The sequence below is a fragment of the Gallus gallus genome, chromosome 3 (genome assembly GCF_016699485.2).
Source record: "Gallus gallus isolate bGalGal1 chromosome 3, bGalGal1.mat.broiler.GRCg7b, whole genome shotgun sequence".
In the NCBI taxonomy this organism is placed as follows: Eukaryota; Metazoa; Chordata; class Aves; order Galliformes; family Phasianidae; genus Gallus; species Gallus gallus.
Genome location: NC_052534.1, coordinates 94,188,660 through 94,215,715, shown reverse-complemented (window position 1 = coordinate 94,215,715; position 27,056 = coordinate 94,188,660).

Here is a 27,056-nt window from a genome sequence, read left to right as displayed (position 1 = left end):
GTAACATTACATATTTAACTGAATCACATTTTTCTGAATTAAGCTTTGGAAGGAAATGTTGATTGTTCATATTACACGGCAATATTGATTGGTAACAAACTGTACAGCACTTCAGCTCTTTTTGAAACCCCACTGATGTTGTTATTAGGAATTTTAATGGTAAACTGAGGAGGAAGGGAAGGAGAATCTGGTGTTGATAACATAGGAAAGAGGATAAGAAGAAAAGGTGCAACATGGAGAAAAGAGAAATGCAGAGATTAAAGTATTCAGAAATAGAAGTTAATAATACAGCTTTTTTTATATATATAACAATTTGCTAAGCAAAGAATTCACATAGATAACATTTACTGTATATAGATTACTATCTCAGATCTCTGTGCCAGCTTCCTGCTAGCATCAGCAGGATGACTTATGTGGACTTCAGGGAATACGAGAAGCACACAAATGGCTGGGCCATTGCTTAGTGCTGTCCTTGCTTCATGGATGGAAACTAGAGGAGAAAAATTAAAGCACGATTGAAGTGAGAACTGATAAACTGGTCCCCTCTGATCTCTGCTCCTAATGCAAATGGCTTCTTAACTGCAACGGAAATGAAATAAAAATACAGTTCAAACTGTGCAAAACCCAGAGAAGGTCTCAGCCTTAGTTACTTGCCCCTGCTGGAGGGCACAGGCATGAAGCAGTGTTCCATGGCATTTCACTGCAATGTTCTCTTCAGGTGTAATCTGTTAGTGAAATGCTTAAGCAAATAGTTACAAGAAAATGAGTTCTTAGGGCAGCTCCAGTATCAGCCACATGTGAGATAAGGTTAGCAATTGCTCTCCTTTTTTAAATAAAGACACTCTGCAGCTCAGATATGGACTTAAATTGTAAGAGTTTCAGCACAAGCCACGAGTACTTAGATTTAGTAAGTGTGGTATTTTGAAATGCTTACCTTTAATAATAATACATATCATTATTATTATTATCTTTTTCTTTTGCAAAGAAGTCATTGTGCTTTTCCTGGTCATGGACACTTGTGGATAGGGACTGAAAACTATTGCTCTCTTTCCAGATAGGTCAGCCCCCTTCACTCCATTCTTGACAATAACAGCACAGAAGAGTGCAGCCTTAAAACAAAATTTTCTGCAGTGTGTTGTGTTGCTCCTGAAATTTAATGATATTCAGGGCTAGGAGAAAAGAGCAGCTGCCCTCCAGGTGGTGTTCCATGAATGCTCCCCAGAACCCAGCAGGAAGCTGTATAAGTTCAATTCAGTGAAGCGAATTCAATCATTTGCCCCTTTGTAAATGGAGCATAAGCAAAAAGAAGAAAAAAAAGAAAAAAAAAAAAAAAAAAGAAGGTCTTCGAAAGCTCTTAACACAACAACAACGACATGTACCTGCAAACTCACAAACATTTTTGTTTTGTTTTGCTGGAATCATTTATCATTTATATTTCAGACGAACTTAATAGAATCTCACTAGCAGCAGCAGCAATTTTACATTAGGGAATTACGGAAGAAGTACAAGAAATTCCCATAAATATCCAGGTCAATAATTAGTGATGAATAGAATGCTACAAGGTTAAGAAGTTCTCTTAGTAACATCTTTTTATAAACATTAAACAAATATTCCAAGGAATTAACTTTTTGTGACAAACCTAATTAACACAGCATTATTTGATTAAGTATGCACACAAGTGTGAATTTTCAGTTCAGGTTATTATTATTCTACTATAGGCCTTACCTACAAATTGGAAGAACAGTAGCAAATCTCCTGAGCCATACCTTCTTTTCATACTAAATATTGTGCTAGTGCATAAGATTCCCTGTTATCCTTCACAACCACCATGACAATTTACAGCTGGATTTATTAATACATTATTCAAAACAACAGGCAGCCGTCTCACAGCAGCAGTCTGCTTGGAGTATTTACTAGATGTAAGTGAACGGCAGTATTTTTATCTCAGAATATTTTCACGGGTTTAAACTTCTTGTAAGCAATGTGAAAACCAATGTTGCTACTCCAATTGGCTAAACATTTGACCCAATTTGCTTTTTATCTCAAACAGGTATGAAATGAATTAGAAGATGATAAAAGAGATTCTCTCTCCTTGTACAACTAAATAACTAATAACATAAACAGCTTTAATTTGAAAACAGCAATTTGGCAAGTTATTAATACACTATCTCTTGTGGTACTCTGAGGGGAAATTTGTGCAGCTGAAATTCGGTGCACTGGAGTCCCACCTTTCATTGTGCACTTTCTGTTAGGAACGTTTTAGAAAGGCTTTCCAATTCACCAAATGCCTGTGTGGAGAGGAAGTGCTTGGATTAACCTGATACCAAATTAATGATCCAGTTTCACATTTGCCTTCAGGAAGGAAGAAGAAGGCCTGGTTTTACCTCATGAAGGACCAATCATGATCTCAAAACCCGACTCTGGTATTTTGAGTGACACTGCGTTAACATGGAAAACCGTAAAATCTCCAGTTCAGTTCTCAAAACTGTGTTTGCCTTATGGACTACTACTCTGTAAAAACTATACATTTAGAAGGTACCCAAGAATTAATTTATGAAACAATAAAATTTCTGACAAAGCCATAAAGGTCTACCGGGTTAATAATGATTATTACCCCCAAAGTACAGGTACTGGATTATGTATTCAACCAGTACACTTGCTTTCCTTTAGCAAATCAATAGCCATATATTTTCACAGCCTTCCTCTCCTACCGCCCCCTTCCCCCCCCTTTTTTTTTTCTTTCTTTTTCTTTCCCACAATGCAATGCCATTAATTATGGTAGCCAAACGACTAGGCTCCAAGTTCAAACTCTTGAGGCTCCCATTGCCACTATCTCAAGCCAAGTGGCTTTTTCATGAGGACTGCAATGCTGCAGCAAAGAAAGATGTCAGAGGCAGGGACAGTTTCATTATTTCTCTTGCAATAATATTCACCTGGGGCTACAGTAATTTTACTCTACTTGGTAGTCATGTGTTGAATTTCTATGAACATACACAATTTATTCATTTGTTTAAGGAATTTCTTTTTGCAAAGCAAAACTGCCAATTAGGGGGAATGCTATCGAGCCTACAGTTGCTTTCATAGTTGCTGAACCATAGTGTTTTCTTTACCTCTGATGCTGGGAAAAGAATTTTGTTTCTCAAAATAATACCTCTGAGGCTGTGATAGAAATCACAAGTTTTCTAATCTAGATGGAAGATATAACTCCAATTGCCTAGTTAAGGAAAAATAAATTAAGAACAACTGTTTGAGCATTAAGATACAAACTGAGTACTGTAATACAAAATTCATGATCATTGCACCAAATACTCTTCATTTCTTAGAAGATGAAGAACATATAGCAAGGAATAAATATTTGATAGGCTCTGTACCTCTTTGCTTATGAAATTGTGAAGACATCATAACTCCCGCTGAAAAAAGGCTGCAGTTCATTATCAGCCCTCCCTAAATTTTCCATCTTGCTTGAGAATATACACTTTTGTAGAGATCTAGAGATTTGTGAGCCTTCTGGAAGGGGAAGAAAGTAGGACAGTTTAATTTAAGAAGCAGTGTTGTCTGAATGCAATAGATGTGAACTGTGGCTGTCTGTCTGTACAACCCCATTAATTTTACTATTAATTTTTCAGGAAAATAGAATGTTTTAGAGTTAAATACTTTTGTTTTTTTTGTTTGTTTGCTTGATTGTTCTGCCTGTATGTTTTATCTAGGAAACTATAAACTCACAGTAGCAATAGGCCCTGACAGAGGTAAAAGAAAGGAAGTCTCCTTTGAAAAGTTCTTCAGAACTTTGAAAAATAAGGATGAAAAATAGAATGGTCAAGCAATATTATTTCTGAATGGAAAAAAGAAAAGAAAAAAAAAAAGAAAAGAGAAGAAAAAAAAAAACGGATAAATGCAAGATTTTGAGCAATTCAGCCTGGAAGCATTTCCTTTATCTGCAATGTTTTTAGTATTTGTTAATTTCATTGCATTTTATTTTGCTTGTATGGCATTCCTGACTGAACTGCAAGCAGTTCAGATTTTCCAGGATGCAACTAATCATTTTTTCTGCTCCTTGACTGCATGACCAAATTACAGTTGAACACCTGTGGGTAAAAGACACGCACACATACATAGTTACCAATGATTTTGTGAAGTAACTCTGTGTTTTTAATATGCTTTAATAGACAGTGCTTCACTTCCGTGATTTCCTGCTTCCATTAAATCTTTCACTCCTGTACACCCAGCACCAGTGCAGAATGGACACAGGATATGGAGTCAGTGCGTGTGCAAAGCAAGGGATGGTTCTATCAACACCTCAACAGGAGCTCTCTGAAGCAGCATGCAGGGTTAAGCACGCCTCTTTCTTCTGACCTTATGCACTGTGTGCTGGCTGGCTCAGTCTTATCTGCAATCAGAGTGCCTGACCCCACATCCTCCTGGGTCACAGGTATTTCCTTCCACATGGGACCTGAAATGCACTTCTAATTCTAGCAGTAAAACTACCTTCTTTTTTTTTTTTTTTTTTCTTTTTTCTTTTTCTCTTTTTTCTCTTTCTCCTGGTTGATTGCAATAATGAAGTTAAATTGATACAGAGTTGCTTTGTTTTTTTTTTCTATTTTTTTTTTAATTCACATTACTGTTATTTGACAGTCTAAAGAGAATTATTTAGCCCATCCTATTTTCTTAGTTCTTATCGCAAATGTCTTCTTGTTTTGCATTCTATTTATTAAAAGGTTGCATGAAGCCAAGTATATTTTACACTAAATAATAGTTCTGAATAATGGATGTACTAAAATAATTGATGTATTAAAAACATATCACAAGAATCCAAACAGAGAAGTGTCATATCATTAGTCTGAAAAAAGCTGATTTTTTTGGAATTTTTCTAAGTTCCTTTGCTTTGTGGATTTGTGGAATGATGACCATACCTGCCTGCTTCTACTGTTACACTAGTGCTGCGGGCCAGGTCACTCAGCCTACAGATGTGTTTCACACAGTTTTGTTTACCATTGTTTTTTAAGGTATCTTTTTCTTTTTTTTTCCCTATTTATGAAATGTACAGTATTTTACAGCAATTTACAGTGGGCTGAATGGGTAGAAGTAAGAGAGGAAGCAAAAACTCAATGGTGAAAATTCATTTCTGTAATGAGAAGAAGCAGGAGCTCAAGGAGGTGTGGAATTAGAAAAAAACAGAGGCCAGGCTGCATAGAGAATGGTGACTGCCACCTCTGGAGAACCTCCACCCATGTGTGCGGTCCTCATGAGATTCTACTGCGATGCATACAATGACTAAGGGCTTTTTGATCTGAAATCTGAGCAGGTATTACATGTCCTGATTAGATCAGGTCCCATAAGTACTTAATGTAGGTGCTGTTAGTGCCATGCAAGTAAGTGTGATGGAGAGCTCAGCCCAGGCTGAAGCTTTCTATGCAGACAAAGTGGTTGTGTCCTTCACGGTGGGTGTTTCAGCTAATTTAGAAGAGCAGATAAAAGTACACAAATCCAGATATTCAAATATGTCCCTTTTAATAAGAGCGTTTGGGTTTGAATTTTTAAACATTACAGCACCAAATCTCTAAGTGTAGAGAATAATTACACTCCTGAGCCTCTCTTGCATGGAGGATAACATCCAATTACATGCTGTGCAGATCACTTCCAATTTTAACGCAGAAACAGAGTAAGCAAGCTCATTTTCATCTATGACAAGGGAAGAACTAAGTAGTTCCTAGTTTTCAGGTGTGATAAAGTGTTCTGTTTTTAAAAATATAACAAAACTACTTAATGTATAAACAAAACAAGTATCCAGTACTCAATTTTCCTACTAGAAACATCAGTTAGAAGATCAAGAGTTTTTGCTTTAATTGTAGAAAAGTTTCTTAAGACAATAAGACCTATATTTTTTGATAGATAGAGAAACAGAAAGCTGTGCATTTACAAATAGAAATTTTAAACATATCTATGTGTATTTTCAGTAGAGACATTTATATCCAAATTTAGCAGTTTTCTGAATGTCAGATGAGTGGTATTTTTTTACACTCAGGTGTAAAAAATCCTGGAAAAGGCTTCATAACATGGAACTGTGAAGAAAAATATATTTGTAGCAGCATCAGCAGATGCTACAACAATGCACACTAGCCTTGAGGCTGTCCTCATGCTGATATGCCAATCATTCATACCAATCTTTATTATGAGCCCTCTACTGCAGTGCAACGTGCAGTGTCTCTGCCACACAATCAACACATGTGTTTCTCACATGTATATGTCTTCTTGTAAGTAGAGCTCTGTAATTGAAAGCTTTTTATCAGCTACAGAGTAAAAGACATCAGGGGTGGGAGGGAAGGGATTTAGGTACACAGCTCTTGTTGATAATGAGAGCTTCACTGTTACTAACTGTTTACTAAAGATAAGAACAAAATATATTTGTGGCATGAACTTCAGATAATATTTTACCCATTCTTTGACCAAGTAAGCAAAACAAACATTTCACTCTATCAATTTCAGTAGTGAACTCAGCAATAATTTGCAAAGAGAGAGAAAGAAAGGGGGAAAAAAAGAGTAACCTTGACTCTGCTTATCCTATATTAAATGGTGCTATTTAGAAAAGGGCTAAGAGCAGGGGCAGGGCAGAGCCACACTTCCTCTGAGAATATTTGGAAAAGACTGCACAAAGTGCTTGTGCTGACAGAGATTGCTTCTCTTTGTCTACTTGACATACTTGGTGCTAATGGGGAAGGAGTCCAAGTACTTCCCATCTCCGTCCTTTTCCTTGCCCATTCTCTTTCTGAGTGTGTTTTCTCAGAGATGACTCTTCTCTTTGCTAATCTGGGCCCTCAAAAGCTTGCTTTCTTTTGTGATCCCATGATAAACATTCACCATACATACAAAGTATGATTTATCCCACCAGTCTGGATAGTACCTAAATACAGTTATTTACCAGACGTTGCAGCTTCCGACCAAAGGGTTTTCAGAGAGTCCACAGAGAGCTGTAATGCTCCGGTGTCACAGTTAATCTCAATAGTGTTTGAATATCAGGTGTGAGAGCCTTTTCTTATGAAGGACATTCCTAGGACTTTCTTATGAGTAAAGGATTTATCTTTGCTCTGATGCCAGCTATGCATGACAGCACTCACTCATAGAGTGCCTGCTTGCTCACTCACTCATAGGACAGGCTTGAGGGCACAACAGGGGATCCATTGGCAAAGAGGACCCTTCAACCAAGGTATGTCAAGAGCACATGCAACAGGTGAAATGTCCTGTCCAGAGTCAGAAAGGGGGGAGGCCTAGTTGGAGTCCATCTTCTTGCATGGGCCTCATGGTGACTTCTGAAGTCAGTTTGTGTGCCCTACTGCCATAGGGACAGGAGTGCTCTTCTATCTCTGCATCTAAAGGGGAAATGTCTTTTATTTTGTCTAGTGACAGCATCAGAATTACAAATAACTGTGAAGTCTTATTCCTAAGTATAGTTCAGTTGCCACAGTTGTTCTTTAGAAATGTGATTTCCTTTGGAAACAAACTGTGATGAATTTATAACGTGCTCCTTTAAGTCTCTGGAGAGCGATCCTTCCATATCAGCTGTAGAGGGTCTTCATCTGCATCCGGCTGAAAGAGCAGTCAGGGCCAGGGCTGGGCAGACTTGTTTGCTCAGGCATCTACCTGATTACTCACATGACAGTGATAAGGAGTGTATTTGTTGGCAAACAGGTGTAACTCATCAATAATGGTAGCAGGAGGTCATTTGATGACATACTTGGACACACTGAGGGTTTGTTTGGTTTTCAGAGTGCTCATCTGTCAGGGGAAGGGCAGTTAAAGATGCACAGTGCATAAATCAGGGGAAGGCTACTTAGCACAACCAAAACCTGCTATATGCTTTTCTGTTCTGTACCGGCTGTAACAGTTGCCATCCAAATTATCTATGTCCCTCTCATTCTGGAAGTGAGATTGGCTGTCTCTAGTTGAGTGATGCCACCATGAGCAGGTAGCACAAAGAGGAGCCAAGACCACTGCCGTTGTCCTCTGGGGGTGGCCAGTGCCTCAGTTTGTGTTTTCTCACTGTTTTCTATGGGCATAGAAGTTAGGCTGTGCTTCTCCATAACGTATTGAAACAGCAAAATATTTATGGTCTAATCAGCTATTCCAGCACTGTGGCTCTGCAGTAGTATGCATTAGAGCTAATATGCTTTAACAAACCCTCTAGTACTCTATACCCTTTCCAGATAAGTTTTATTTGGTCTGCATCCAAAATGATTGCAAAGGAACAGGCAAAACTTACTTCACAGGGCTGATAGAAGGTATCAGATTTTTCCTTATTGTGGTGCAAAATCTCACTCATTTTCATTCTGTGGCCTAAAGGAGTTATGGTTTTGGCTATGTTTGAAATTTTTCTCATACATACTGGCAGTTGAGTCCCACCCTGATTGTGTAGGCAGCTGCATATTTAGGATGCTCTGTTTGTTACATACCATTGCAAAACCCCAGTTCTACATCAAGTTTACACAAAACCTGTAAGATCTAGAAGTACCCTATGGGGCTAAACCTGGTGCTAGCATTTGGAGACAGAAAGACATTATCGCAATTGTAATATTTGTTTTAGTCTTCCCTCTTTTTTTTTTTTTATTTAAACAATAAAAAAAAACGAGCCCTTTAGATTGAGTGCTAAAAGATCTTCTCATTTTGTTTTTATCACTGCATTACTCTTCTTCTGTACAAATGTTTATAATTGTAGATCTGTGATGAAGACAATGAGATACCAGCACTTTTTCATTTACAACATACAGATATACTGATGTGTATGTTTTCATATATGCATATATTTAAAGGCCATGAAAACATCTTGATATCAGTGCTGTTTAAAAAAAATAAAAGTGAAACAAACAAAAATAATTAAGTAATTGAATAGGGCATCTGATAGCAAGACAAGAGGAAAGAAAAGGAAAACAAAAAGCACCAAGTCACATTTTTGGCCAGTAGCTATTTTTAACATTTCCCACTATGGTTTGTTATGTCAATTATTCCACAATGGAGATCAAAACATCTTATCTTACTGTGTGATTCACTTGGAAGAGTGGATGTAAATGAAATTTAAGGATGAGGAGTGGATCAGGATACAACATGGATCAAGATATAGACTCATTTTAGTATCTCTTCCTCTCCCTCCTGTCTTTTGCAATTCTAGATAAATGTAACCCTAATATACCTAAACATATTAAATCTGCAAAGAAGACATTACCTGGGAGATGTAAATTGAAATAGCTTATTCTGCCATTACAAAACCTTGAAGTAAATCCTTAAATGTTTGTGCTGTCTTCCCTACAAAGACTTCTTTTCGCTTAAATCATTCTTTTGTAAAATTCACTTTTTGAAAGTGGCTGTCATACTTTCTCTTCAAAATCTAAATTCTTGGAGAAAAAGATTTGACTGATTTTCATTTGTATCTTTCAAGCTTTTAAGTGTGTATTTAAGAAATCCTTCGTAGAGCATGCAGTTATTTTGTTATAAACACACCTACATATATACATACAGAGGGAAATGGAGATAGCATCAGTAAATGCTCCTATTTTGATCTGTTTGTTAGGAAAATCATATTCCTTTCTTATTTGTAAAGTCCATAATTATGAGTAGAATTATTAACAGAGCTGCAGTAAACAGTTCACAGTCAATTCAAACCATGGTAAGCCAGCATCTCTTTTATTTTCCAGCTGGATAGAGGTGACAAACTCATTGCCGTTCATTCACTTGGGGTAGAAGGAAAGGTAACACCAATTGTAGAGCTGCCTGCACTGGTGTATGTATTTGACAGTGGTATTTTAGCTGAATGGGACCTGGACCCAGGAAAAGGAAAGGTAGTGAAAAACCAGTGTGTTAAGGTGCTTAGTATTTTCTTCATTTTTGCCATTGGATTTTACCACTAAATTTTATAATTTATATTTTCCTCAGCTTATGACCTTGAAGAGTTTTTTTCTTTTATCTTGTTTTGAAAAATACTCTGTAATAAAAATAGAAAAAAAAAAATGTTGTGCTGCTTTGCCAGATGCTTGCTTGCTTTCTATCTATCTATCTATCTATCTATCTATCTATCTATCTCCTTCTTCTTCTTTTTTTTCTTTCCTCACAATCCTACTGATTACCTGCATTTAAATTATTGGCACTATGTTTTTAGTCTGAAAGCATACTGTACACACATTAAGCAGAGCAATTAGCATACTTCTGACAGTCACTTGCCTTCCCTTGCTCAGTCCTTGCATATGCATGCTTGTGCACCTTGCAGCAACAGCAGGTTTGTCAGAAAGAGACGTTCATTATGAAGCCAGAAAATTAAAAGCAAGGATGAAGGAGGGGAGAGAAGAGAAATGGGATTCCACAAACAAAGAAACAAAGAAACAAAGAAACAAACAAAAAGAAGAAAGAATTGCAATGTAGATATTCAGAGATGTCATCTGAACCACAAAAGGGAAACTGCTTGGAATTGTTGCAACTGTTTCATTCTTTTGCTTGGAGAAAGCTCAAGAAAAAGCAGCAGATTTATATCACATTGCTCTGAAGTGTAGTTCAAATTCTCTTCAATTCTCCGTCTGTTGTGGAGCTGTAATTGCTGTAACTAGAAAATGACCCGGCTTAGTGCAGGCATCCTGGTTGCTATCTACACAGTCACGGCGAGCTCCTTTTTAGAAAGGGGGGGATGCCATGATTACCCCCAGACCTAAACAAACTGCAAGGATGTTATTGCCATGTTCATGGAACTCAAGAGTACCACAGTTAAGGAGAAAACCTCATAACTTATCACATTTCTGTGTTTGCTCTCAGAAATCAGTCCTGGTGTCTCTCAGTCAGTTGTGTATGAAGTTTGTGCTACCATTTTCTTTAGCAAATATAATGGCTGGAATAGACTTCTTTATTTACAACGTGCAGGGATTAAATTTTTCTTTCTCTTGAGACCTAATTTAAAGATCTGTTTTCTTCCCTCAGTTCTCCATATACTCATGTTTTGAACAGGAAATTGAAGAACTATTATGTTAACACATTAAATTCCTAATCTTGAATTAAAATCTTCTCCTCATTGCAGCTTTGCTCATGTACTACCAATGGAAGACTAAAGGCAGGGAATGATTTCAAGGTTTATATTCTGCAGTTACTGTGATGAAAAACACCACAGAGGTAATTCACTCAGTCCCACCTTGCAAACGCAATGCTTGCAGGCAGCTGATCACTCCCTGAGGATGCTGTTTACTTTTCCTTGGATAGGATAGATATGAGATAAAAACAAGAGAAAACACAGGTTAAAACTGTAATTCCCCTGACTCCTTCCACTACAAAAGTCATTATTTACCGACTGGAAGTTATTTTTGTTAATGGATTTTGTGTTTGAAGAAGATGCCATCTTGATAGATTCAGTGACTGACATCTTCTTTCCCAAAGAGATAGTGTGTTGAAAACCAGAGTGCATGTTTCCTCCCTCTCTGGCTAGTATGTGTCAACTGCGCTCTACAAGGGCTCTCTCAGGGGCCTCTCTCCTGGTTAAAGGTAAAATTCACTGCTGTACAAAGAGGGTCTATGCATCAAAATTAGAATTAAGTGATAACTACGTATTCTATGAGAGATAAATCTTCACCTTTGGTCATTATTATCCAGTGAAGCCATCATCAGAGGTGGTATATGGTGACACTAATTTATTTTATTTTATTTTATTTTTGAGATGTGGATTTAAACCCAGGAATACTGCTCCAAAGTTCTTTTGCAACAGCTACACTGATAAATACAAAAAAAAAAAAAAAAAATCATGGAAAAGATGACGAAACAGATTTGGAAGACTAGTTTGAAATTTTCTATTGATGGTCCAGCGCTGTAGAAAAAAGATAATGTGATTTGGAATGCCAGTCTATTCCTTCTTTCACAGGTGAAATAGAAATGTGTTTTGGTTTGTGATGAAAGAACCTAACTTTCAGTTTTCAAAATGCTGGTATCCATAGGCAAGGTTTTCATTTCTAGTAGGTTATAGTGCAGAAAGTCTTAGAAATCAGCAGTAAGAGTCACCCACAATGCACTCTGCAATCACCAGCGTGACTGATGATAGTTGTGTTTCTACATTAAAGTGGTTCTTCAAGAGAAGTTGATGAATTCTTGTTGATATTGGCCCTTTTCTCTCCCTACCTTATTGCTGTCACATTCTTGGGAATATTTTAGGGAAGAAAGAAATATATTTTATGGTGTACATGGAAAGAAAGAGATATTCTTTATGAAGAAAGAGATATGCTTTCATAGGCTGTGATTAACTAGAAAAGATGTGGAGAACAGCATAGTAACTGATAACGTGCACTGTATTTGCATCTTTAGTCTGATGACTTTTAAGTGACAGTCTAATAGTTTATTCCTGCCTTAATCTTTAGAGACAGGTTGTATTTATTAGAATCACTTCATGCAATACTAGATCCCAGGACAGAAAATATTAGCTACATAACCGTATATAGAATCAAAGCCAAGTATTTTAAAGAAATGAAGAAAAAAAAAATATGACATAAAATTGAAACTTCAGGAGGAATTTACAGAAGCAGAACATAATTACATGAATTGGAATCTGTCCAAAATATTGGCATTAACACCAACTCTCCTGAAATGTCATGAAATACTGAATAACAAGTTGCTAGCCCAAGGGAATTGATACCAGGATGAGCTCTTGGATTTACATTTAATTTAAATTGTTAAAAAAAAAAAAAAAGTATAAATACAGGAAGTAAACCTTGATTATTTTTGGTATAATATATGGAACTCATTTCTACTGTCCCTGAACTTGTATATGCGAGGCTGTGTACTGGGATAGCTCTAGCAGACTTAAATAATTTTCAGGAGTTACTTCAAAATGCTTCTTTTCATGGGCAATGTATTTTAGAACTCTGTAATTTAGAATTATTTTATTCTGGATAGATATATATCTTAAAAAATTCTACTGCAAAATCCCATTTCTCCACTGAAGAATCCACATCTGTATGCAGCTCAGACTGCCCTATATGCAAGAGTGGAAGCGGCAGAGGGTTGTTTGGGCAGTGTGTATTGGCTGAGAAAGACAAAAGTGCACCCAACTGTCAGCATTCAAGAAAAACATTTAGCTCCATCTTCTTCCTGCTGTTCTTAAGACACAAGACCTCTGCCATCCTGTTTTTTATATAGAATCTTGATCTCTTGTCTTGCTTACCATATAGTCACTTTAGATGCTTCAGATATATTCTGTACCAGAATGATATTGCTTTACTTGGGTATTTTAAAAAATATATATATAGTTAGAGTTTTCACTTTTGGAAGACTGGAGCCACAAGAAACGAGAATCTCATTTTTATGTCTCGTGTAGATGACAGCTCCAGGAGCAAATTCACTCTTGCTATGGTGCTCCAAATTGACTTACAAAACTTGACTCAACTTCCTGAAGTCCTGACACATCATTCTCACATTCTGGAGAGGTTTTAAATAGTTGTTTTAATGCAGTTTTGAATTATACATAAAAATAAAAGCTGTCTAATGACTTTCACTTAGTACTGTGGATCTCTTGGTCCACAAAGACCTGAAAGCTCTAAATATTTTCGAAGAAAAAATTGTGGGAAATAGAAAAAAAAAAAAAAAAGAAGAAGAAGAAGAAAAAGAAAAAAGAAAGAAAAAAGCTCTCAGCAGTGTGGGAAACAAGCAATGAATATTTAGCTCAGATCTTACAAGAAAAATCTTAACATACACTAATCTGAGTATGAAATAGTCTCTTAATGGAATTAATTAAACTTGTCATCTCATAATTGAGTATCACAAAATATCTAAGAGTATGCTATCAAGAACAGTCATTCACTGGAAAGGAATGAATTAGGTAAGGTAAGAAAATAATATTTCAGTAGAAAGTGCTTGACTTCTGAGAATTATTTTAAATTACTGTTATATTTTTATAGAGGATAAAAGTCTTTACCTAAATAGTCTCTTAGAACTTTTAATAGACAGTAAAAAGAAACCGATTCTTCTGGGATATTATTTTTCTTACCCTAAAGTTTCTGTTCTAAAGTTAACAGAAATTATGTACACTATATGATTTGTGTCCAGTAAGTGATGCTCTTCCTTGATTGCAAAAATCATCACTTAAATATCATCAACAAAAGGTAAAATTCATTGTGAACAGAAATGTTAGTTAGGAGGATTTTCACTTCTGCCTACTAGCTTTGTAGGTATATGAAATGTAGGAAATTCCACCCCTTTTCTGTTACCTTCAAAGCAGACAGGCAAAATTGGAATTCAGACATTCATTTTCCTATCAATATGAGGATGGGTATGGCCCCATCTCACTAACTACAGAACTTGCCTGAACTCTTAGCTTCACACCGCAGAAGGAATGTCTTTTGTTCAACCTACACAAGATTGAAATTCAGACCGAACTTTTCCTCGTGATGTCCCTGAAGAGAAGATGATACATTTAAAAACTAACTCATCTCTATGTATGCTATATGTATAAACAAAAAACAAGTGCAAAATGAACAACATACAAGGGCTGCTCAGAAAGTAATACCTCCTACTTTATTATATTGGCCCATGATGTGAGCTCTGTTGAGGCTGCACATTGAGAGAATCTAACCACAGTTTAACAAAATATAGATGATTACAGTTCTTCAATAACAATCTTAGAGTAATACATGGAAGAAAAAAAAGAAAACTTTTTATGAGAATATAATCCCTTTCTAATTTAAAATAACTTGTGTAAGGGAGCTAAGTTCATTATGAAAGTACTGACTTACAGTAGTTTGGTTTTAAGCACTATTTTCCTGAAGATATTGCAATGTTGCTGGTTTTAGGCAAAATTCTGAGAAAACTTAATTCAGTATTTCACTGATAAGCCCAGGTTTAAATTTAATTTTAGGGCCTTCACAAGAATTGTGAGGAAGATGAAGGCTCAGGGCATTTTCTTGGTCATTACTGGTTATTTTGCACAACTGTTCTCTACTGCAAAGGTTGAACGCTTTTTCACAAGTAGTTCTTGCCTGGGAGATGGGAAGAAGGTATGTTCCAACAGGGAAACCACAACCAACTTATTTGTTTTGAGTAGGTGTTCAGAAAAGCTATTCTCTTAATCGACTTCATACTTCGTTGGGATGGTATTGCATTAGTGGAAAAATGCTTGGGAGATGCTCACACAAGGGTGATCATCTACAGAATGGAAAACCACTGTGGGATTCATGTAAAAACAACAACACGGATTCATACATTTTAAGTTAATTATCTGCTGAATGCCCATCTTAGTCTGGTTATTAGGGGCATTCACAGCATAATTGCAATCTTGATTGATTCACTATTTTTCTGTTTGCAGGTCACAGTGAGCACCAACACATTTTTATAATCATCATCTACAATTAGCGGAGTGAATGGGATTTTGAGTGTGACTTCTGCATTTGTCTGCTACAGTTGTCTATTTTCATACACCTATTCATGGAGTATAGTTACTGTGAAAAGCAAGAAAATATAATTAGTGCTATTTTCACTGATGGAAAGGAGAAATGGCCTTATTACTAAAAGGCCAAGTACACTTATTTTCCAGGTGGAAAACATTCCACATTTTAAAAGGTGGATTATTTTAAGCACAGGTTTTCACACTGACCTTCCACACTGTGTATGTATGCATCAGTGTGTCTGTCTGTTGGTTTGAGATTTTTTTATATAATTACCCCAAGAAGTTTTCAGCTTGTCTTGCTCATTCCTTGTGTTATAATTGTTAGTATAGTAATAATAGTTTGGTAGTGATTTTGAAAACAAGTCCTTCAGGAAAGAGGTGCAGAAATCCTAGTAGCTGATCTTCTTTGGAAATCTGTTTAAAACAAACAAACAAACAAATAAACAACAACAACAACAAAACAGATGTGTCTGATGTAGCTTATCTATCAGCCCCAAATTCACATTATTAGAAAACCAAGTCAAATTCTGTCTCCCTCAGAGACCATTAACTATAACTCTCCACAGCTAAGTGCATAGACTGATGGAGTACAACGTTGCCTTAGACATTTGGAGCAAATTCTGCTTCCATGGTACTTGAGGAAGAGGGTGTGGTAAGCCATAGAATCAGCATCTCTACTGTACTGATAGGATTGTCGTTCCTTGTCTGCCCACACGATGACAGGGTACGTTGTCCCCATGCTGGGATAGGCTTCCTCTGGAGGAAATAACTTTCCACTTTTAGCCGGACATCTGAACACTGTTCCAAGATGGATTTGAAAAGGCTGAAGGGAGAAGAAGGGAGTGGCTGGTGGCTTTCAGATTCTGTATGTGAGAAGGAAAAGCAGGGAAATTAAAAACACCAAAGCTCTGCTCTGGAAAAGCGATAATCACCTCCTAAAAGGCACTGATTACCTCTAATTTACAACTCTGACGGACTTTCTCCTATGCATGGATTGTTAAGCATCCATTGTGATATTCCCTCAGAACTCACCTTAATTAACATTCAAATTATGTTTGTAATATTTGCAATATCTTTAGTTTGTAAATAGGAAACTGAGGCCCTGTGAGAAGAAAAATTGGATGCACATATGAGAATTTGGGTCTCAATGCCACATCTCAGAGCACTTTTATGTGTTTGATAAAAGTCCGTCCCCAGATAAGTTGCTCCTAGTTTCTGAAGGCTACAGTGCTCTCCTGTGAGGCTGATGTACACAGGGCTCTCCTGAGGGGCCAAGTGGAGTCTTGTTAGTACAGCCCTTAGTTACTTCTTTCCTCTTATTTCATACAGCCATTGCATATAAAAATGAAATATGTCTGAAAAGAGTGATTTTGACCTACATATGTTCAGCATTTGTCGATACTTAAGGAGTATGGAGAATCAGTTGGAAGACCATAAAACCATGTTTCATGAAAAGCCATAGGAAAGCATCTAAATAATGAGGCATAAAGTTTTCAAACTTTCTCTCTCTCTCTCTCTCTTTCTCTCTCTCTCTTTTTTTCTTCTCTTCTCTTCTCTTCTCTTCTCTTCTCTTCTCTTCTCTTCTCTTCTCTTCTCTTCTCTTCTCTTCTCTTCTCTTCTCTTCTCTTCTCTTCTCTTCTCTTCTCTTCTCTTCTCTTTTCTTTTCTTTTCTTTTCTTTTCTTTTCTTTCCCCTGGCTTGGAGGATTGTTTCCATAAAGTTAAGGGGATTATAACCTATGTGAAAGTGTCAGTGCTTTTATTGCAAGCTTGTTTTATGTAAAGTTGTTATGTTTTCCACTAATTATAAGACAGTCTGCCTCTGCAAACATGAGGGTGTGATTAGCAGACGTTAAAGTTTTAATGCAAGCAAGCAAACACATTAATAAATTCCTTAAATGAGGCTAAGCATCAGCCTTACTTAACACTGGCCACGTACAAATCAGCTTTTTTTTTTTTTTGTCCTTTCTTCACATTTGCAAGTTTTCTTATTTTTTAGACGAACTTAAATGTTTCAGAAGTTCACTTTTCATTACCTTTAAGATATTTAAAGCCTTCCTGAAGTTCCACACATACAAACTCTTTGCCCTCTGGTGAGTTGTGCTGGCACAGGCTGATGGAGAGGCTGTGGCTGTGCTCTGTCCCAGGAGTGGCTGTTAATAGCACAAATTCCTTCCAGGGATCCTTTTCGGGGGGAAAAAAAAAAAAAAAAAAAAAAAAAAAAAAAAAAAAAAAAAAAAAAAAAGCTGTGTGCCCACATCCAGGATAGAAATAAGACTTGAAACCTCTGCTATTATTAGCTTCACACCTCCCTGCAAACTAAATCAAAATCAATATTATCCAATCCCAGGAGATTGCAAAATGACCATTCACCTTTAAATTTGATAGATAGATCATACTACTTAATATAAACTGGAATGCAACTCAATCAAATAGTCACATACAACCCGTATAGTATAGATTGTGATCCAACAATTTTAAGTCAACAAGGCTTTCTTGGCTGATTTTGCTGGTGTCCTTGGATGAAGATTTTCTTCTTATGAATGTTTGCTGTCTCTGTCACAAGAGCCACATAGAAATGTAACTTTGCCAGATTAAGCTTTCCAGGAAAATGTTAATTCTTTGTAACAACACAGGAAATGTTTCACATCTAAGATTTATTAGTAGAGATGGAGTTTTCTTCTAAATTATATCTAGCTTGTCAAATTAAATATTACTTTTTTTTCTCCCCAGAGCTGTGTTAAATTCATTTGATTTGCTTACACTTCTATTTAAACTTTTTTATTCCATCTCAGCAAAAGCAAATAGTAGGCATGCAGCGTTTCATTTCATATTCAAATAATAACTCTTCCAACTGTCCTTCTGAGGAATGTGAATAAAGCTGCCACTCAGTAATTGCATACTTGCTATGCTTAACTTTGTCTTCTACTAAATTACACTGCTTACCTATAGACCATTACCCTCGTAAACAGCGTTAAGACCCCTGTTGCTATATTTCCCACTAAAATCTCAAAAAAGCCCTGTCTCTTTGTAAAGCTGCATTGCCAGCAGAGATGAACGCCATTTTACATGTCTGAAGAAGGAGGAGGTGAGGTAATAGGAAATGGCAGGGCTTGCTGCTGGGTTAGGCTGTTATTAGAACAATTAGTTGTATCATTAGCAGGTCCCCAGCCCTGCAGATACAGACATGAAGAAAAGGTCTGTTGAATCCACGTTAGAACCAAAAAGACTGGCCGGGTGTAAAATTCAAATTGTAAGAAAGTCAGTGTGACTGCACGACTCATGTTTACGTTTTGCATTAACAGAGATCCTCACAGCCTATAAGCAGTGATATTTTTAAATAAATAACTTTAAAAGCTTATTTTTTTAAAATACTGAAATATACAAACAAACAAACAAAAAATTCAAAATCCTCAAAGAAGTTTACCCATTTTTATGAAATTAAAATGAGTTCTTTACAGGCAAGTGAACAATTTATAGTGTACGTGAGGAGGTCACCACACAGCATTTCTGGTACCCGGAGATGACAGACATGATAATGTCTGATGACAGACATTCTAATAATTAGCTTTTTCTGTGTCTTTGCAAAACCATCTTTGTAGATGCATAGCATCTTTTCCTTTCTCTTCTCCTTTTTCCCTCATTAACATTTCAATCAACTGTACTTTTCATTGGAAACCAAACTGAGAGTGTGGGGAATTAATATTTTTAATGTGATTTTAGTAGGGAAGAAAAAATGCATTCTGGATGTCTGTGAGCTGTCTATTGCTTTTTGTTGTTATTCCTATAATTGAAGTTGCACAGTGTGGTACAGAGATGTATGATTTTCTTCCTCTGAAGGAACTATGATTTTGTATTGAGCCTAAGGTACTCTTTAAAAGATCAACAATGAACAGCACTGAGACTTCAAACAGAAGAGACATGCAGACTTCTCTGTGGAAAGAGGAGGAAATTATGAAGCCGTTGATCAGGAGTCTGAAGATTTATGTGCAGCATTTAGGTATATTTAAAGCGAGAAAACAGTTTGCTTATCACACATGATAATTTTGATCCTTTTTTTTTTTTTTCTCTCTTTCTCACATAAGCTGTGTTCTTAGACTGAGCCCTGGCAAAGCACTTCTCTAACACTAAGATTTTGGAATGTTGTTTTCTCACATGGCTATGAGGATCATGGTGCCACTAATTGTGCATACGTCCTTTTGATTCACCTGCCACCTTCCAATACCAAGGACATCTTGTTGGTGATTATAGCTGCACAATCTGGTGCCTGCTTATGTGCCAAGGCATAGATTTCTGGCACTCATTCACCAGAGGGTTACAGTTCCAGTAGCTTAGAGCCAATAACCAAAATGGCAAGTCCCAGTGAAATTTTCATTTTGACAGATTTCGTAAGTAGTGGGTCTGTTGTTTTTTTTTTTCCCCTTCTCCGAATGACTTATGCTAAAGTGAGTGAGATGAAGATGAGCTCAGACTTGATGGGAGTAAGTCAGAATTAATCAATCAATCAATACATGTAAATACGCATTGTCACATTAGAAGTTATTTTGATTTTTTCTTTTTCCCCATGGGTTGTAAAGTAATTTGTTCAGCTGAACAAGGACCTTGGCAAGGTAGGTCAAGGTGAATTTCCTGGTAGCACAAACAGTCATGGAATTTTTATTGGAACAAATCTTCCAGAAAAAAAGAAAAAGAAATGGTTACAGTTCTTTCATATTCACTTTGGACAGCTGAAATAAAACATGGAAGGTAGTAGGCCACGTTTATTAGGTATCAGTCAGCTATCTATTAGCTTAATTCTCTACCAATTCAAATGAATCATTCTCAAAAGAAAAATTTGTATTATTTTAGCTAAGTCAGTAATTTAAATCTTCAAACAAGCAAAGTAAAACAAACAAACAAACAAAAAAACATGATCAAAGAATGCATTTAATATAATGACACAAATATATTTGGCATAGCATGCAGAAACTGTGAAAGAGGTTGTAGCTTTTGTTAATTAAATAACTGTAGGACCACTAATTTTAAAATAGCATTAAGAAGAAATTGATGGATTTCCTTATCTTTAGTAAAAGGTAGCTAACTGAAAGCGTTAAGAATACAGGAGTATCAAAATGTTGGGAAAAAAAAGAAAAAGCCAATGTGTCTCTCTCCCTGTTTGACTCTTCCAGAATAACTACACAAGGAATCTGAGGACTGGTAAACAAAACAAAGTACAGGGTCCTTAAGGAGCATGTGGAATTCATTGCCACAGGAGGCAGTAAAGTGGTTGTAAGGTGGTTGTGTTTAAAAGAGGATTATTTTACAAGCAATAACACTGAGCTAAATAGTATGGAGCAATGGAGCAACATTCTTCACAAGACCCCTGAGGCTGGCTCAGCATTTTCAGCTATGGCAGCAGAGCATTTCATGCCAGCGGAGAGGAGCCAACGTGTACAGAGAGATGACACAACAAAAGCTAACCAAATGACAAGGAAAAGCCAAGAAGAGTGGAGAAATTGGAGGACACTAATAAAACTACAGCTGTCCAAGTTCATCTGGGCTTCTGTCCGTGTACATCTCTTCTCGCCATGTTTTATTTTTAACTGACTCAGAGCTTCAAAGGCACTCAGCCAATGGGAAATTAAGCCCAGGAGCCAAGGTGGAAGCTAGGCTGGCTGCATCTGGCCATAGTGACTCAGCTTTGGATGGGGGATATTTTACTGACACATTATGATGTTTTACAAATACTTGCTATCATTTCTTCTTCGAATAACTGACTTTCTGGGGAAAAAAAAAAAAAGAAAAAAGAAAAAAAAGAAAAAGTGAGCATGACCACCTGGGGAACAGGGATTGGGAGAACAGCCTGGAGCAGGCATGTATGCAGGAGGAGGAAATGATGTAAACAGTAAGAGGGCATCTGGGACAGTAGACCCTACTGCTAAAAGCCTGTTTCAGAAAACAGCTTTCCCTCACTGGTGCTCTCTCTTCTGCAAAATATTTGCCTGCACTTTTCTCAGCAGATTGCTACTCTTCTTTGATTTCCACCTCCTCCCTGTCTTTCTGGGATTATGGACCATAAATCTCTGTTTGGACCTTCCTCCAATTCTCATCTCCAAATCTTTTTCTTAATAACTTGTTCAGTCAACTGGTTGGTTTTACACACCAAGCAAATATGTATGGGTGAGTTGAGAAGCAACATTTTTGGGGGGAAGGAACTGGGCAAAATCTTAAACTGAAGCCCAAGAAGTTTAATTTCAGCAGGCAGGACCACAGAGAGTCAGATAAAAGATTTGAAGTGTAGGGTGCTGTGGGTGACACAGATACTTATTAAAAGATAAGCAGGCTTTCCATTGTGTTCTATTACCAAAACAACTGCAGTGATTGCGACTGCAAGCAATCATGGTTCCCCAAGCAAAATAATTATGAATTACTGGCTAAAGAATTGCAGCATTTTCCATGTGGTGTATTTTAGAACACGGTTAAGGACAAAACCTAATAAACAAACATGCTAAATAGGAATAAGCTAAATGGCTTTAATTACGAAAAGTAGTGTTACAAACCCTTACCTTGCTGGATATGTCAACCCAGGGAAATAAAACTTCAAAATGAAGAACTGCTCTGTCAGTTACCTAAATCAATACTCTTCCATATCAAGATACACTCAGGTATCATTATTAAAAATATGACAGTAAGATGATATTATATATGTTATCAATTAAACATCTATTTGTTGAAAATATTCATGGGATCAGTCTAAAATTAAATACAATTTGAAAGAAAAGTTTTACATTCTCACATTCCTTATAAGGAACTTGGGAGACAGCAGGTTAAAAATTCATATGGAGAAAATTGCATACGCCTTATTCCTACGTACAAAAAAAAAAAAAAAAAAAAAAAACCAAAAAAAAAAACCCTGGAGCTATTTTAATGTTTTGGCATATGGAGTTATTGTAGCTCACTGAAAAAAAAAAACACACACACTTAGCCCTGTGTTATATATCCGATCTCTCTTCCTATTACATAATGCAGGGAAATACACATGTACAGAACAGTTATTTTAAATACAAAGTTTAGCAAGAATTATTGTAGCTTATTTGGAAATTGAGAGTTTGAGAAGTTTTTGATTCAAAGTTTCTTGACTGGTGGAAATGTTCAATTTACTGTGAGTCTATCTGCAACTGGGAGGGTCTACAGGAACTGGAAGAGACAGAAAACAGTGAAAATGCAGACTCACAATGTAAAAATACAGGCAAACTCCTTGTGATCTTCCTGATGTGTGAGGCTAATAACAGCAGCTTCCCTCCACTCTTTTCCTGTCCTTAACTAAGAACAGATCCAGATGTTGCAAGAACGTCACTGCAGGGAAGCAGGAAAAGGAAGGGTGAGTGTTGTGGAAGAAAACGTTTGGGATAAGAGTACTGGGTCAGTAAGCTGGGTCAAATTTCTGAGCTGTGCAGTGGAGCTGGGGAGACATGCTCAGGTGGGTGAGTGAAGCTTTGCTCTTGAACCTCTCCAATCATTTCAGTGTGTTTCCTTGAAGCTTCCAAGCTTATTCTTAACATGAACTATTTTTGAAGGGTTTTACTTTGTGAGGATAATGGCTGATGTCCTAAGTCAGCCTTAGGCAAGCTGCAGATCACTTTCAGTGTTAAGTAAGAAGTCAAAGACAGGTTTGGGGAAAGCCTTGCTTGTGTGGGCATGTAAGATATGGCCCTTTCTTAGAAGCCAACATTTGCTTACCTCAATTCAGAGAACACTGTCTAACTTCACAAGAAGTTGACTTCACTATCCAGTCAACTTCACAAGACTGACTCCTGTATGTTTGCGTCATTGCCAGTATTTTATGATTTATTAGGAAGTTTCTGAAGAGTGGACATTACTTGCATTATGTGGTCTCTCTTAGTGGGCTGGTGACATCTGTCATTAAACACTGAGGGCAGTAACTCATATCAGACTTATTTCCAGATGCTGTGAAATATAGTATCCTTGCATGCATATATAAAGGGTCCATAAATGCAAATGTATCTTTGCCTTTTCATGCAAAGCCTATTTTGATGGCATCTTGACCACTCCTGCTGGTTCTGGACTGTAATGGTATAAGATATCGCTGAGTCATTGGGGCCCCACCAGGCCTCATTGCTGTTGCTGGTGCATACATGCCATTGCTATTTCCTCTTCTATACAAATCTTAAGCACTACTGCAATCTAAATACAGACAGTAAAATGAAAATCCTCTTTACTCAAGATGAGCTGATATTATAACACTTTCCACTGTCCCAAGATGTTTCATGGCAGAGGTGAATATCTTAACACATTTAGGGGGTGCTAACATATGGCAGATTTCACTGTGTTGGGAACAGTGCCCTTGACATCATTTAAGTGTTCACAAAAGCAGACAGGATCTGGAACCTTCTATCACCCTTCATCTTGAGATTTTTCTCTATGACTTCTTTGAATCCGTGAGTACCTCCTGTGATCTGTGGTCCAGAAGATGGATTGTTGGCTAAATCCTATGATCCTCTGTCAGTCCTCACTTCATAAATATCACCTCTTAGGTCTACCACAACGCAAATTTGGATATGGTTGTTTCAGGCCCTCAATCTATTCATATGTGAGCTAGTTGCAAGCTCTTCTTCAAGGTATTTTCTCTTTTTGAACAAAACTCCGTTTTACACAATCCATTCTCCCTACTGATAACAGCATCTCTTTTCTTGGTTGGCCCTTGGCTCGTGTCAGTACGTTTTTTCAGAAATTATATACACTGGGAGATGAACAAGTAAAAACAAATCAATACATGAAAATTAAAAACACAGCAGCAGTTGTAGAGCAACACATATCATCCTCTCTTGCATAAGACAGTTGGCTTCAGTTCTTTCTAGTTTAGTGGAAAGTATTTTTATTTTAACCACAACAGCCCAGTGGGTGAATTCTGTGCAGAGGAGTAAGAAAATGCTTTTCTCAAATGACATCAGCATTCGTTATTTGAAGTTATCATCTTTCACTCTTCTCATACCACACTGAGTCATGAAAGTTTTTCAGAGAAATGCTGTAGCTGGGAGCAGTTAAGATCAATGCCACAAGTCTAAGTGCAGATTTTTTATGATGTTTGATTTTTTTTATCCCCAAAGTCTATTCGTGTTTGTTTTTTCCTTTCTGAACATTTTCTTCTGTTTATCCTTTTTCCAATTGTGCATTTTCTTCTTTCATCTTCTTTCACTAGAAAGGTGTGCATTTGTTTTCTTTCTTTCTTTTTTTCTTTCTTTCTTTCTTTCTTTCTTTCTTTCTTTCTTTCTTTCTTTCTTTCTTTCTTTCTTTCTTTCTTTCTTTCTTCCTTTCTTCCTTTCTTCCTTTCTTCCTTTCTTCCTTTCTTCCTTTCTTTCCTTCTTTCTACCTTTCTTCCTTTCTTCCTTCCTTTCTTTCTTTCTACCTTTCTTCCTTTCTTCCTTTCTTCCTTTCTTCCTTTCTTCCTTTCTTTCCTTCTTTCTACCTTTCTTCCTTTCTTCCTTCCTTTCTTTCTTTCTTTCTTTCTACCTTTCTTCCTTTCTTTCTTATATTTTTAGGATATTGCATTTATTTTTATTTTTTTAAATTTTGATTTTTCTTGACTATTTTCCTTCTCTCTGATCATATCCTTTTATTTTTTCTTGGTGTTTTCTCTACAGACAGTACACACTAGTCATTGTCTTGCTAGATACTAGCTGAGGATTTACCACGGTCCAAGTATTATACTCTATGATCACCAAAAATAACTTCCTGTGTTGACTGTTTGGGTCTACAGTAGATGACTAATACTAGAAATCAGTAAAAATAATGCCTCAGTTCTTAGCCATTTGCTGTTGTCATCATTACATAGCAGATGAGAGAGGAAGGCTGTTGTAGCAGTACAAATAGTGATCTCTGAGTCTTCCTTCAGTCTGAACTCTTGAAATATTTCCTTGAAATATTTCAGAATTGGGATTCTTTCCCATGTCTGTTGTCATACATGTGCAAATTATCCTTCATTCATCTATGCAACATGTATCAATAGGACAGATATGATGCACATTAAGCAGTAGAGGATAAGATATGATAGATTCCTTAGCTAGCTTTTAATCCTCAGTGTTAGAAAGCCAAGTGATGTTATAAATATCAGTAAAGGACACCTATTTAGCAGCATGGTTGGCACATGCCAAACAAGAGCATAAGAAACTTACCTTGGAGAGCAGGCCCTACTTTAATGATTTAAAATTTATACAAGTCACCGGCACTTTGATTTATTTTCACCTTGTTTGCTTTCAGGGGAGGTAAATGTTAGTAAAACTTGTTTGTCTTTTGTACTGAGCTTCACTCATTTAACAACAGACAAGGCATGACTTCATGGGAGCAGCTCAATGCCTTTTTCATGACACTTCCCAAGAACAACTGAAATGCATGGGTTGCATTAAAAGACAATACCATTTCGAAACCCACATAACTACAAGTCTGAACTCACCTCCTATGATAGGAAACATATTTATTATTATTATTATTATTATTATTATTATTATTATTATTATTATTATTTTGTGGTGGTTTTCTAATATATATCCAGTTTGAAGTCAACAAGTCAAGGCATTTTCTTTGGGTAGATTTTCATTGTAAGGTTAAAAAACTATCACTGCCATTGTAACTTGTCTGCATTAGTAAATACTCACAGAGCTGAAACATGATGCATTCATAGAGTTTCCAAATCAAGAGAATATTCTTGTTTTAGAAAACTTATTGTTTTAATGGATGCTCGTAAAAAGAGACACATGTACTTACTTACTTAATTATCTAAATTAAAAAAAAAAAAAAAGACTGAATTTGATATTTAAGGTAAAACTGACTTGCAGATGAGATCTGTGACTTGAAAAGGTCACTGAATACTGTCCAGAAGGGTGTTTCTATTCTACAACTAACAAAAGGATGATGACTACTATTAATTGGTCCTTTACTTGTTCATTACTTTCTCTATATTGTTTTGACTTCTAGACATCGGTGTCCTACTGATTTGATCTGAGTCAAACTCTGGCTGCATTTAGTTTATTTGCATTTTCAGGTGTATTATTTATTATGTACATGTATGTGTACGTATATAATAAATTTATAATTTATTATAAAATATACATAAAATATTATGTATAATTAAATACAATATTGATCTTGATGTTGCAAACAATGCAGTTGCAGTGACGTTGTTGGAACAGTGACAATCTTACAGATATAATTAGTCACAAAATGTCTCATAAAATATATTTTAAAATATTACAACATGATACTTTATCTTCTAGTTAAGCTCTACAGTCTTATGACAGGTTTAGAGTAATTATAGTTATTAATTAGAAGGAATACTGTTATATTATTCAGGAGAAAACCTTGTCAGTTGTTACAGATAATGTCAAACAAGCGCCAGATGTTTGGCTTTGTGTTGGCTACGGCTGATATTTTTTGCAAATAAAAAAATCTTTTATAGGTGTTATTTTAAGCAACTGATCTGTTAGGTCATTATTATTTGGTCATTATTGGTTTGAGAGTCGTTATTTAGAAATTACCTTTCTACTTCTTAGTGATCCAGTACAAGTTGGTATTTGTGCTTCTACCTGAGTACATTTGGCTACACTCTTTCCTGAAGACTACAGCACCTAAAGGGAAAGTATCAGTTGTAACCATACTGTTGCTTAGACTTCCACTTGT